The 12,960-nt window shown below is 47.8% G+C and overlaps 1 protein-coding gene across 2 annotated transcripts in view; it reads left to right on the forward strand.

Moving 5' to 3' along the window:
* Positions 1-12,500: 12,500 nt before the first annotated feature.
* Positions 12,501-12,960, forward strand: part of LOC122928607 (protein kinase C and casein kinase substrate in neurons protein 1-like) — a 95,845-nt gene continuing 95,385 nt past the window's right edge. Inside the window, exon 1 of one of the 2 annotated variants that reach the window (XM_044281605.1) lies at positions 12,501-12,601. The gene's annotated coding sequence lies outside the window, so the exon portion shown is untranslated. The remainder of the gene's footprint in view (positions 12,602-12,960) is intronic. The other variant, XM_044281603.1, reaches the window with a different exon arrangement.

Here is a 12,960-nt window from a genome sequence, read left to right on the forward strand (position 1 = left end):
CCCCAAGAACGAGACGACACTTCGTTTTGAGGTCAAGCAGAGCTCTTTAATGGGTTATTTTCCAGCCTTTTATGCAGGTCTCCTAGCAAGGGACACTCCCCCTGGGGCCCTTGTAAAAGGCTGTGACAGTTTATATTTTAGCCAATCACATGCATTTACAGTATTGAACCTTCCCAGCATTTGTACACAAAACCCCCTTCCCTCTGTCTGTAACACAATCAACAAAATACAATGAGCATTGTCTGTGACGCAATTAACTAACACAGAGACGCAATCCACAAAATACAATTGCCAAACGTAATGGGCTAACTTAATCACTCACAGGCAGAAAACACACATTTTTCCCCCAAACACAGAAAATGCCCCAAAACCCCACATATCCCCATAATTTATACATTCATGGATAGCTCTGATCTGGGTGAACAACATATCCAAAAATCACCCAGATCTGAGCAGGGGTTCCCGAATTCCATGGAAGTCACATTTGGCCGGCCGCAAGCATGGCTTTCCTGCCCAAAACAGTTCCACAGATTTAAGCTGTGCGGCCGGTCTATCTTCTCCTTCAAAGTTAGTGTGGGCCATAATCCTGGGGCAGGAGGCGGGCAAACAGCCCGCTCCAAAACACCGTGGCGAAGTGGCTTTCGCCACATATCTTCCCATTCGGGGGGAGACTAACCAGGTAGCTGACCTTCTGTCGGTCAGTGCCTGAGTTAGTCGAGTCACCCACCCACAGTAAATTACAATCAATAAGGCAGCCCCCCCACAATAATATACAATCTGCAGTGCAGTCCCCCCCCAACACTTGGTTACTGCACCCGGGGAATTTTGTAGCTTGTTTCGGTCCCATGGCTTCAACATGGCTGTGTTGGGCACTGGTCTCTTGGCTTTGTGGGTCGCTGAGTGAGCAGAGACCGGCGGTACTCTGCCCTGGTGCCAGCGCTTCAGCTGGGGGGACCTGCAGGTAGACAAGCCTGGGACAAGGGGACAAAGAAGGGCAGAGGCCAACTGTGCTCTGCCCAGTTGCCAGCACTTCCGCTGGAGCAATCGGGGTATAGTCCTGCCCGGTGACAAAGGGAAAGTTAGGGCAGAGGCCAGCGGCGCTCTGCCCAGATGCCAGCTCTTCTGCTGGGAGGGGGTCAGAGGAAGCTAACGGCTCCTCTACTGACCTCAGTACCTCGGTAGGGGTCAGCTGTGGAGGGTAGGGATGGCTTACCTCCTCCTCCTGGTACTCACACTGCCGCTGGAGATCTGGGCCGACTGCCCAGCATCCCTGTAGGGCTGGTAGAGAGACTTCGGTCCCATCTCCCCTTGCCTGCTGGGAGTCCTCCCAGGACCAGTCTATGAGGTCCGCGACCTCCGGTACTTCTGGTCCCTGTTGGGGGAGAGGACCGACTGTCTCTTCTCCCATGAATACACACTGGCGCTGGGGAGTCAGGACGGCACCTTCAGCTCCCTGGGACTCACTTGGCTGCTGGGGAGAGAGACCAACTATCTCTGCTCCCTGCAGGACACACTGCCGCTGGGGAGGAAGGACGATACCTTCAGCTCCCTGTGGATCACTTGGCTGCTGGGGAGAGAGACCAACTATCTCTGCTCCCTGCAGGACACACTGCCGCTGGGGAGGAAGGACGATACCTTCAGCTCCCTGTGGATCACTTGGCTGCTGGGGAGAGAGACCAACTATCTCTGCTCCCTGCAGGACACACTGCCGCTGGGGAGGAAGGACGATACCTTCAGCTCCCTGTGGATCACTTGGCTGCTGGGGAGAGAGACCAACTATCTCTGCTCCCTGCAGGACACACTGCCGCTGGGGAGGAAGGACGGCACCTTCAGCTCCCTGTGGATCACTTGGCTGCTGGGGAGAGAGACCAACTATCTCTGCTCCCTGCAGGACACACTGCCGCTGGGGAGGAAGGACGGCACCTTCAGCTCCCTGTGGATCACTTGGCTGCTGTGGAGAGGGACCAACTGTCTTCTCTCCTAAGGGTACACACTGCCGCTGGGGAGGAAGGCCAGCACCTTCAGCTCCCTGTGGATCACTTGGCTGCTGTGGAGAGGGACCAACTGTCTTCTCTCCTAAGGGTACACACTGCCGCTGGAGAGAGAGACCGGTTGTCTCTGCTCCCAATACAATACTCGGCTGTTGGGGAGGTAGGACGGCACCTTCATCTCCCTGTAACTCACACTGCCGCTGGGAAGCAAGGACGGCATCTTCAGCTCCCGGGAACTTGCTTGGCTGCTGGGGTATCTCCCCCCTGTCTACCGCTGCCATGGCCTGCAGGTACTCTCTGATCCTCCACTTCACGATCTGCACGAGGCCCTCCGCAGGGTTGGGTCCCAAGAGAGACAGCACCCAATTAACCTCTCTATCAAACTCCTCCTGAGTGTAGCAGGGCTCCATGCTTGCTCTGCTGATTTAGGTTCCTTTGTAGATAGGGGCGCTGTACGGGTACTAGCGTTGCCCTCAGTTTGTAATCCAGGAACTGGTGTTGCCTTGTAGCTGTCCTTCTGGGCCGTGAGAATGATCCCGTTGCTTGCCACCAATTGTAGCGGACCGTTCAGCACACAACTCCGTTCAGACGATATCCTCCTTTCCATGCACAGGCAGCTACTGCAAGCACCAGTCTGCCGAACTGCAAACTACACGAATCCTGGAAACCGCGGAACAGGAAAAGCATACAATCGGCTTACACTCCTGGCAATCAGCATACAATCCAATTCCCCCAAGAACGAGACGACACTTCGTTTTGAGGTCAAGCAGAGCTCTTTAATGGGTTATTTTCCAGCCTTTTATGCAGGTCTCCTAGCAAGGGACACTCCCCCTGGGGCCCTTGTAAAAGGCTGTGACAGTTTATATTTTAGCCAATCACATGCATTTACAGTATTGAACCTTCCCAGCATTTGTACACAAAACCCCCTTCCCTCTGTCTGTAACACAATCAACAAAATACAATGAGCATTGTCTGTGACGCAATTAACTAACACAGAGACGCAATCCACAAAATACAATTGCCAAACGTAATGGGCTAACTTAATCACTCACAGGCAGAAAACACACATTTTTCCCCCAAACACAGAAAATGCCCCAAAACCCCACATATCCCCATAATTTATACATTCATGGATAGCTCTGATCTGGGTGAACAACATATCCAAAAATCACCCAGATCTGAGCAGGGGTTCCCGAATTCCATGGAAGTCACATTTGGCCGGCCGCAAGCATGGCTTTCCTGCCCAAAACAGTTCCACAGATTTAAGCTGTGCGGCCGGTCTATCTTCTCCTTCAAAGTTAGTGTGGGCCATAATCCTGGGGCAGGAGGCGGGCAAACAGCCCGCTCCAAAACACCTGTGGCGAAGTGGCTTTCGCCACAACTCGGTTCTCCAGTATATACGGAAAGGAGCATTAGAGGAGGTTCCTCCTCGCGAATGGCGACAGGGGGTTTATTCTCCCATCTTTCTGGTACCAAAACCATCAGGAGACTGACGGATGATCATCGATTTATGTTACTTAAATCGTTTCATCAGGAAGAAGTGTTTCCGGATGGAAACCATTCGCTCAGTATTAAACATCCTGAACCCAGGAGATATGATGGTAACTATAGACCTGAAGGATGCTTACCTTCATGTTCCCATCTACCCAGCACACAGAAAATATCTCAGAGTTGCTGTGGCCTTGCAGAGGGTAGTGAAGCACTACCAGTTTGCTGTATTGCCCTTCGGCATATCCTCAGCTCCGCACACTTTCACAAAGGTAGTGGCTCCTGTGGTTGCCCATTTAAGACTTCTTGGGCTAGAGGTCGTACCGTACTTGGACGATTGGCTTTTAAAAGCCGAAACGTAGATGTCCTGCAGAGTCAGCTTCATCAAGCTCTCCAGATTCTCCAGGGTTTGGGTTGGCTGATAAATTGGGACAAGTCGCACTTAGTCCCGTCAACCACGAGAACGTTCTTGGGGTTTGTGATCGATTCACAACTCATGACCCTATACCTGTCCCCACAGAGGAGGGACAGAGTAATAAAAGCCGCACATTCTCTTATACCACCCAGACGAGTCTCCATAAGGGTTCTTATGAGGATGTTAGGCCACATGTCAGCATCTGCAAAGGCAGTTCCTTGGGCCTTATGGCACTTACGCCCACTTCAGGAGGAGGTCTTAGCAGCTTGGAGTCGCAAGCCCAAAGACCTAGACAGAATGCACTCCCTGTCGGCAGAAGTCCGTTCTTCGCTCAAGTGGTGGAAGAACCTAAAAGATGGGAGGTCTCTGGTTCACGTTGACCACTGACGCTTCACTGCTGGGCTGGGGTGCCCATCTGGAGGACAACCCAGTACGAGGTACTTGGAATCCCCAGGAAAAAAATCCTCTCATCCAACTGGAGAGAGCTGAGAGCGGTCAAACTAGCCCTCCTTTATTTTGCTCCTCTCATCCGCAGTCAGGCGGTGAGAGTCCGGACAGACAACACAACTGTGGTCGCTTACCTGAACAGACAGGGAGGGACGAAATCCCAAACCCTCCTGAGGGAGGTGGGTTCTATTCTCTCTTGGGCAGAGATCAACCTATCCCACCTAATGGCAGTCCATATCAAAGGGGATCTCAATGTGGTGGCAGATCGCCTGAGTCGGCGCCTACCGGTTCCAGGAGAATGGTCCATGAACAAGAGTATCTTCTCCATGATTGTCCCGCGGTGGGGTACCCCGGAAATCGACCTGATGGCTACCCGATTGAACGCCAAGGTGAGCAAGTTCTGTTCCCTTTACAGGGAGGACAACCCGGTAGCAATAGACGCCCTGTCCATAACTTGGAGGTTCAGGCTGGCATATATCTTCCCTCCAATTTCCATGATACCGAGGGTGTTGATGAAGATCAAGCAAGACCAGACCTCGGTGATTGCCATCATGCCATTCCGGAAGAGGTCTTGGTTCACCCAGCTCATGCAGATGAGTCAGGGCAATTATTGGAGACTTCCCCTAATACAGGACCTTGTGTATCAGGACACAGGTCCCTGTCTAGATCTGAGGAGGCTCAATCTGACAGCCTGGAGATTGACAGGTGTCTTCTAGAAGCTAGAGGGTTATCTGTGGAGGTCCTGAGAACAATTTCTCACTCCAGAGCGGAATCTACAAGCAAAAAGTATTCTAGAATCTACAGAATATTCCTACAATGGTGTAATGACAGAGAGGTAGTTGCCTCAGACCCTCCTCTCTCCGCTATTCTACAATTCCTCCAGGATGGTCTAGACAAGGGTCTAAGCCCATCTACACTCAGAGCTCACGTCTCTGCCTTATCGGCATGCCTTAGCAGACCGATTTCTCAGGACCACCTAATCAAGAGGTTCCTGAAGGGAGCCGAGAGGCTTAAACCCAGAATCCTGAGACCAATCCCGCAGTGGAATTTAACAGTGGTTCTAAAAGGGTTATGTGTTCCCCCTTTTGAGCCTTTGAATGAGGTAGACTTGAGGTTCTTATCTCTAAAGATCACCTTCTTACGGGCTATCACATCAGCTAAGAGAGTTGGGGAACTTCAGGCTATGGGGGCTTCCGAGCCCTATTTAAAATTCCTTCAGGACAAGGTCCTGTTAAGGTTTTTGCCAACCTTTTTGCCAAAGGTTCCTACTTTTTCCAATATCAATCAGACGATATGTCTGCCCACTTTTTTTACCGGCTGCGTCTTCTCCCGAGGAAGAAAAGCTCCGTACATTGGACATCTCAATAGGTGTATTTGGACAGAACAAGCGATTTTGGAAGATCGGAAAACCTCCTTCTGACCTATTCAGGGAAGAACAGGGGTCTGAAGGCCTCCAAACCCACTCTGAGCAGGTGGATTAAAGAAGCAATCCGTCTGGCTTTTCTGTCCCAAGACTTGACGCCTCCTTCCTTTGTCTCCGCCTATTCTACCAGGGCTGTATCCACCTCTTATGCTGAAAAGAAACTGATCCCCTTAGATCAGATTTGTGCAGCCGCTTCTTGGAGTTCTCTGAACACCTTCATCTCACATTATCGTCTAGAGCAGTTATGGCGAACCTTTTACAGACCGAGTGCCCAAACTGCAACCCAAAACACACTTATTTATCTCAAAGTGCCAACACGCACTTTAACCTGAATGCCAATATAGTATATCTTCCATGTACTTTATCATGTAGCTGTAATAGCCTGCCTACATTCAGTGCGCTGCCGGAAAAGTCTAAGGCATACTGGTACACCATACCAGGGAGCGGGTGCCCACAGAGAGGGCTCTGAGTGCCACCTCTGGCACCCGTGCCATAGGTTCGCCACCACTGGTCTAGAGGCTAGACGAGCGGAGGGAATGGCCTTTGGACAATCCGTTTTAAGTGCCGCCCTCTCCTAAGAGGGGAGTAGGGAGCCCTCCCAATTTGGGTGAGGTTTCTTGCTACTTCCCCACCTGTGCTGCTGGTTAGGACGAAAGGGAAGCGTCAATTTTGACGTAAATTTGTTTTCCCTTAGTCCTAACAGCAGCACACAAATTTCCCTCCCCTTGTGCGATTTATTATCAGTTACTTGTTATAAAGCAACCCCGTCCAGTTAGGGGCCGGGTTATATGGGGTAGGGGCTTAATTAATTAATTACTAATTAGGATACTTAGGCAGAAATTTTTGGTTCATTAAAAATTCCGCCTGTCCTGACCCCCGCTTGTGCTGCTGTTAGACTAAGGGAAAACAAATTTACGTCAAAATTGACGCTTCTTCTCTGTGCTTTTCCTAGGCCAGTGACGACACGTTCATTGGTCACATAGCCTAGGCACTGCTCAGCCCCATAGAAGTGAATGATGCTGAGCGAGATACCATGCACAGCCGCTATACTATGTACAGTGCTGTGCTTGGTAAGCACAAAGAAGGCTGCGGCGCTCACACAGTTGATCTGTGGGGGTCCTGAGTGTCAAACCCCCACCGATCAGATACTGGTGACCTATACTGTGCATACGTAATCAGTTCTAAAATCTTGCGAAACCCTTTTAAGGCAACGAAGGGTTACTTTTACCATCACGTCATCACTTTTGTTGTAGGATAGTAAAGAGGCTAATATGAGCATCCCTGGTGGTCTAGGGCCCTGAAAGGGTTAATGCTGCATAACTGGTATCCAGTGGGTTTCTCAGCTTTCCTTGTTCCTCCACTGACCCTTGACAAGAAGTTTCTTCTTCCTTTTCTGCACTGATCATAAAGATCATGGCAGGAAAGGGTTAGGGAGGACTGTGCTGCAGCGACTTTCTCTTTGATGAAGAAGTGCATCCAATGAACATTATGGTGGCCATATACATTTAAAGGGGCTCTCCAGTGTGAGCAATGGGTATCACGTAAACAAGAATATCCCCCTTCACTGATAGTTTACCACAATGTATCAGTGCGCATCAAGGTATCAGTCTCAGATCCAGGTTATTTGGATCCCAGAGAATTATCAAGACTGGATACAGTTGTGGCAAAGAATGCTTCCATTCACTGACAGCAAACAGATATTGAAAAGAGGAATTGAAACATAAAAACATAAAGTATTAGAAAGTTGCAGAACTTTCAACAGATGATGATTATAGTGTATGGACATAAAAATACTAACCCCTTTGAAGGGTAATATCAAGCCTTATGTAATCTGTCTCCTGGCAGTTGCATCCTTGTGACCCTATTCACAGAGGTAGAAAGGCACAGCTCAAGGGTATGGTCAGAATATGCTAAACAAAGTCTGAAAAGTGAAAAAAGTTACTTGGAAGAATTCTCTTTTTGGATTCATGTAACATTAAAACTAAAGCTGCCAACTGCACACAGAGAGCGAGATGTACACGTCAAAGGGAGTGCCTGGAAGAGAGAGCGTCCAGCGGAGCGGCTGCGAGCAGTGCTCAGCACAATTCTTCAGGCTCAGGTTTTAGAATATCCCCATTATTTACTATTATTTAGTACATATTTAGTATGGGCTCAGTTTTACTTTGTGTTCTTGATACATTTTAATTCACCCAGTGAAAACCAGAGGTACTACTTGGGGTGGGAGGTTCAAGCTGTTCTAGAATAGGATGATCTACCCCTTATGAGAGGGATGTCAGTAAGGCCTCTTGCACATGACCGTATATGTATTTTGCGGTCCGTCAAAAAATCGATCTGCAAAAAAATACAGATGACATCCGTGTGCATTCCGTATTTTGCGGAACAGAACAGCTGGCCCCTTAGGCCTCTTGCAAACGAACATATTTTCTTTCCGTGTCCGTTCTGTTTTTTTTGCGGCCCATATGAAGAACCATTCACCTCAATGGGTCCGCAGAAAAAACAGAAGTTACTGCGTGTGTATTCCGTTTCCATATGTCCGTTCTTCAAAAATATCAAACATGTTCTATTATTGTCTGCATTCTGGACATAGATAGAACTATGTTCTATTAGAGCCAGCTGTTCCGTTTTCATCAGTATTTTTTCAATACCGTTTTCATCAGTATTTTTTGCGGACCGCAAAATACATACGGTCGTGCGCAAGAGGCATAATAGAACACTCCTATCCTCGTCCGTAATGCGGACAATAATAGCACATGTTGTATTTTTTGGCGGAACGGAAATACGGACATACGGAAACGGAATACACACGGAGTACCTTCTGTTTTTTTGGCGAACCCATTAAAATAATTGGTTCCGTATACGGTCTGCAAAAAAAACAAGCAAGAGGCCTAAAAGGTAAGGCTACTTTCACACTAGCGTTGTTTTAATCCGGCGTTCAATTCCGACACCGGAACTGCCCGCCGGATCCGGAAAAACGTGTGAAAACTGATTACATTTGAATCCTGATCAGGCTTTCGATCACAATGAAAAAATGCATTGGAAAAAACGGATCCGCCATTTATGGACTTTGACTTTTTTTTCACATTTTTCGGGTTTAACATGCAAAAGCCGGATCCGTTTTGACTGAACACACGGCGCCGGATCCGGCGTTAATGCAAGTCAATGGGAAAAAAGACTGATCAGGCGTTCAGTCAAAGTGTTCAGGCTTTTTGGCCGGAGGTAAAAATACTGCATGCTACGTTTTTCTGAAAAGACTGAACTGAAGACATCCTGATGCATCCTGAAGGACTGACTCTCCATTCAGAATGCATTAGGATAAAACTGATCAGTTCTTTTCCGGATTTGAGCCCCTAGGACGGAACTCAGCGCCGGAAAAGAAAAACGCTAGTGTGAAAGTACCCTAAGTCTTCAGTCACCCTCCAATTGATCATCAATTTTTTTATATTTTTTTTTACTATTAGTGGTTGTATTTTATAACCATTCTGTACAGTAATCGAGATGAGACATCCATTCACTGGCTTGGCGAGCTTGTACCTATACTCAACAGCCACAGCGAACAACAGGAGTTGCAGTGTAAGGCCACATGCACACAAACATATTTTGTTTCCGTGTCTGTTTCGTTTTTTTTGCGGACAGGATGCGGACCCATTCATTTCACACCGTGTGCTGTCTGCATCAGTATGTCCGTTATGTTGCCCCGCAAAATAAAATATAGAATCTGTCCTATTCTTGTCCATTTTGCGTACAAGGATAGGCATTGTTACAATGGATTGGCAAAAAAAAATTGATGACCACAAAACACATACATTCGTGTGCATGTAGCCTAAAGCATAGGGGAGGGACGCAACAGGAACTTGAGCTTCTAGGAGCAAGCTCCATAAACAACCAACACTGAATGGCAGGTTAACCTCACCCAAAGACATTGGACGGATCCTCTGACAATGAGCGTCCCTCTGTAGAATCTCCCAGCTGAACTCTATGATGGAACCCTGCAGCAAGTGCTCAGTTTCCCTATAGCGCCACCACAGGGGAAAAGACACATTACACGGTTGTAAGTGAAATGAAATGAAAGGAAACCTGTCACCTGTACTAGGCTACTCTCACTGAGAGCAGCAAAGTGTAGTGAAAGGCCCACTGATGTCAGCAGTCTGTCATTAGTACTGACCTGCTGAGCCCCGCAGCGAGATGAATCTGATGAGGGTTGCTGTCCCCACACTGCTCCACCTCCAGAGGATAACTGACAGGTTTATTTCCAGTTGTGCATAGGAAAGAAACCTGTCAGTCACTATCCAGTGGGGACAGCTGACATCACTGGGCTCGTCTCCCTCTCAGCGCTGGTTCGCACTGCGGGGCTCAGAAGGTCAGCACTGGCACACCGCTCAATGCTAAGCTGTGACAGAGTAAAACCTCATAGTAGTTTACCACTTGGAACCGAACCCGAGTTCGAGAAATGTTTTTTTACAGTGTAAATCAATTTCTGAAGTTATTATGCGAAGTCTCGCATAATAACTTCGGCTCATCTGAGCCAATACATTCTAATACTGTACGGACCGCTCGCTACGTATAGTATTGAAACAAAGTTTTATGCAAATCGACTTTGGATGTTTCATCCGAAGTCGATTCGCTCATCCATAGTGGCAACTCCCTAGTGGCAACAAATGCCACAAGGGGGCCCACTGAGATTTATCGCCCAGCTAGTTACATAGACACTCCCCTATCACTGTCCTGCCCATAGACAGAAGATTACGGGAAATAAGAGCCGCATGGACATGGTCATGTGACCGTAGCCCAGAATGCAAGATAGGAGCAATAAAGATAAAAGGAATAAATTACAAAATTACAGCTACCTTCATAAACAGTTATTTTAAAGGATGTTGATGCAAACTGGAAAACCCCTTTAGGCCTCTTTCACATGAGTGTGTCTGGATAAGGTCCGGATGCGTTGCGGCAAACTCGCACGAGTAGGTACGCAATTGCAGTCAGTTTTGACTGCGATTGCGTTCCGTTGTTTAGTTTTTATCGCGCGGGGGCAATGCGTTTTGCACGCGCGTGATAAAAAACTGACTGTGGTACCCAGACCCAAACTTTTTCACTGAAGTTCAGGTTTGGGTTCAAGGTTGTGTAGATTGTATTATTTTCCCTTATAACATGGTTATAAGGGAAAATAATAGCATTCTGAATACAGAATGTTAAGTAAAATAGCGCTAGAGGGGTTAAGAAATAAAAAATAATTTAACTCACCTTAATCCACTTGTTCGCGCAGCCGGCATCTCTTCTGTCTTCATCTGTGAGGAATAGGAACTTTGAGGACGTCACTGCGTTCATCACATGGTCCATCACATGATCCATCACTTTAAGGCCCCTTTCACACGGGCGAATTTTCCGCGCGGGTGCAATGCGTGAAGTGAACGCATTGCACCCGCACTGAATCTGGACCCATTCATTTCTATAGGGCTGTGCACATGAGCGGTGATTTTCATGCATCACTTGTGCATTGTGTGAAAATCGCAGCATGTTCTATATTGTGCGTTTTTCACGCAACGCAGGCCCCATAGAAGTGAATGGGGCTGCATGAAAATCGCAAGCAAGTGCGGATGCGGTGCGATTTTCACGCACGGTTGCTAGGATACGTTCGGGATGGAGACCCGATCATTATTATTTTCCCTTATAACATGGTTATAAGTACAATAGCGCTGGAGGGGTTAAAAAAATAGAAAAATAATTTAACTCACCTTAATCCACTTAATCACCACTCATGTGCACAGCCCCGGCTTCTCTTCTGTCTACTTTTTTGCTGTGTAGAGGAAAAGGACTTTTGATGACGTCACTGCGATCATCACATGGTTCGTCACATGATCCATCACCATGGTAAAAGATCATGTGATGGACCATGTGATGAGCGCTGTGACGTCATCAAAGGTCCTATTCCTCAAAGAACAAGACAGAAGAGATGACGGCTGAGCGAACAAGTGGATTAAGGTGAGTTAAATTATTTTTACATTTTTTTTTAACCCCTCCAGCCCTATTGTACTATACAGTCTATATTAAGAATGCTATTTTTTCCCTTATAGCCATGTTATAAGGGGAAATAATACAATCTACACAACCTTGAACCCAAACCTGAACTTCTGTGAAGAAGTTCGGGTCTGGCTACCACATTCAGTTTTTTATCACGCGCGAGCAAAACGCATTGCACCCGCGCGATAAAAACTGTACAACGGAACGCAATCGCAGTCAAACCTGACTGCAATTAGGTACCTACTCGCGTGGGTTTGCCGCAACGCATCCGAACCTTATCCGGACCTAATCCGGACACGCTCGTGTGAAAGAGGCCTAAGGGTACAATACTAGAGCAGCATACACAGTAGTGGCAAATGGATCTCATTCACATACTTCGAAAAATCCCCTTGTCAATATATGTTATAGATTTCATCTTCAGATTAACCCCTTTCAATGCAAAGGGTGTAATCCACTGCAAAGTTTTCACACCAAAATATGTCCCATGTGGACGTTCAATTACTATTACAGTACCACCAGGAAAGGTCCATCATGACAACATTATTCATTAACAAAAAGCAGCGCTCGTTACCCCTTGTACCCAGTCTCCTATCACATCCCAGTCAGCAAGAAGAATCAGAAGAGCTGGTTTACTGCACGTTCCAGCGTCTTCTGAAATTCTGCCCCCCCCCCCCCTTCTGACACTGTCTAAGGTTACCCCTCCTACTCCCATCCAAGCCTCCTCCTCTCCTGGCCATCTCTAGCCCTAGCGAGCTGGCAGGGAACAAGTCATCATCTGCAAGGGAAAGTCAGGGAGCAGGACTGCAGGCAGACACTCCTCTGGTAAGTCCGCTCTCCTCACTTCTATTCTATACCTCCCATTATGTGGAGATGAGCCCTCGTTACAGTTTACACTCATGTCGGGGGCAGACCACTTAGTGAATTCTCATTAGGTCCTGGGCAACTCGAAGATATGGAAATAATCTGGGAAGAGCACAAAAGCAGAAGTGGGGAAGTGCACTGGAAGAATTATAGCAGCACAAGCTGTATGGGGGCGGTGAACTGTCCCTGTCTGCACCCAGAAATAGCATATAGGAGGTTGTGGTCTTACAGGTTTGCTCATTTATAGTGGCGACCTATTCCAAGGCGCAGTACACCGAATGTGATCACAACAATAGCTGTCAGTGGAGCTTACGCTCTAG

Source organism: Bufo gargarizans, chromosome 2 (genome assembly GCF_014858855.1).
Source record: "Bufo gargarizans isolate SCDJY-AF-19 chromosome 2, ASM1485885v1, whole genome shotgun sequence".
NCBI classification, from domain to species: domain Eukaryota; kingdom Metazoa; phylum Chordata; class Amphibia; order Anura; family Bufonidae; genus Bufo; species Bufo gargarizans.